The sequence below is a fragment of the Octodon degus genome, unplaced genomic scaffold, assembly GCF_000260255.1.
Source record: "Octodon degus isolate 3935 unplaced genomic scaffold, OctDeg1.0 scaffold00427, whole genome shotgun sequence".
NCBI lineage: Eukaryota > Metazoa > Chordata > Mammalia > Rodentia > Octodontidae > Octodon > Octodon degus.
Window position 1 is genome coordinate 421,561 of NW_004525003.1, and position 1,562 is coordinate 423,122.

General features: G+C 36.6%; 1 pseudogene; it reads right to left on the bottom strand.

Moving 5' to 3' along the window:
- Window positions 1-1,392: 1,392 nt before the first annotated feature.
- The window catches only part of LOC101572664, a 2,148-nt pseudogene continuing 1,978 nt past the window's right edge, over window positions 1,393-1,562 (bottom strand).

Genomic DNA, 1,562 nt, shown 5'->3' on the forward strand with positions numbered 1-1,562 from the left:
AACTCGGAAATTTCGAAATAATCTCAGAAAGCACTCAAATAGTTTGGGACAGTTTTTCTTGATGCTGCCCATGATAAGATGGAATGTTCTGAGAATAGTGTGATAAGGTTCATGTAAGCAGGACATGGCCAACAGCTTAAAAAGTGGAATTCAAGTGCATTCTGAAGAAGCCATTTTAGTACAGTCTTCTCTTGACAAGGTTGAACTGCTCATAGATTCCTTAGAGAAGATTTCAAAATAATCATCAGAGTGCAGTAGGAAAGTTTTTATAATGGAATAATTTTAGATATAGAAAGATGAGCCATGCACTAAGCTACAGTCCAAATGGATCAAAGATTTAAATATTAAAAGAGAAATACTGCTTCTCCTGGAGGAATATGTACGTAGAAATCTTGAAGACACTGGGGCAGGTAGAAAGTTTATGAACAAAAAGCAAACTGCACAGGAAATACTTCAAAGTATCAAAAACTGAGATGTCACATTTTTGAAGTTTCTGCACTTCAAAAGAAAGCTCCAACTCAGGATATATGAGAACTTGTACTGTAACATCATGTAACTCTAGTGTCCCAAATTTTCTGAACAAGGAGATTATGGGGCCAAAGAGGAAAGTGATCGATGATTTAGAGTGTGCCTAAGGAGAGTCACATGGAGAGAAAATATTCTCTCAGGTTTTCACAGAGAGCACATAGGCCAAAAATGGCCATGACTCATCCACATGGCTGGCAATGCCAAAGGTTCTACAATCTGAGGTAGAGGATCTCAGGATAAATCCTGAGGGTATTTCACTGACCTTATCAGAAACAAAAGTTACAACTCTTGTTGCATAGGTCCTGCTTTACCTTGGTCTTAACCATCCAGCAGAAAAGTGTAAAAATGAAGTATAAGAAGTAAAGTGATGCTGTTATGTTGAGCTGTAGGGGACTCAGGTCAACAATTTCTGACATTGCCAGTAAAGTGGAAGACCCAATACTATTATGGACTACTGCACTCTTTCACAATATTTTGCTGAGTTAACACACCTATAATATTCAAATAATGGAACTTAACAAAAAAAGGGTATATAGATGAATGTTTATTTTGTATATGTGTATTTGAAATGTTTAAGATACATATATAGTTGTATTCTCTTAATGAATAGAAGGATTTGTTCTAATAGTGTTTGTAAATAGGATATCATTTTCATATCTTGTACAGCAATTAACCACTAGTAAGATTGTATACAATGTGTTAATTATTGAAACTGTCCTACCAATTTGGTTTGAAACTGTCTCATTGCTATTTGTTTCTCAATATACCTATTTGGCATGAAGAATGTTAGCTGCACAGTTGTTTGGTGTACAGTGGTAATGGCCTTAACCAAGGTCCCACTGATGTCCCTGCATATGGAGCAGCTCATTCCAGATATTGGACACTAGCGCCCAAGCCACCATGAAATGCTGAAACAAAAGCAGGTCCTGGAGACTAAGGGCTGGCAGAGTAACAAAAATCAGCTGCCATGTCTTTTTGACATTAATGCACTGGGAGGGAAGTCATTCAAATGTGATATTATTTTAATTTAATTG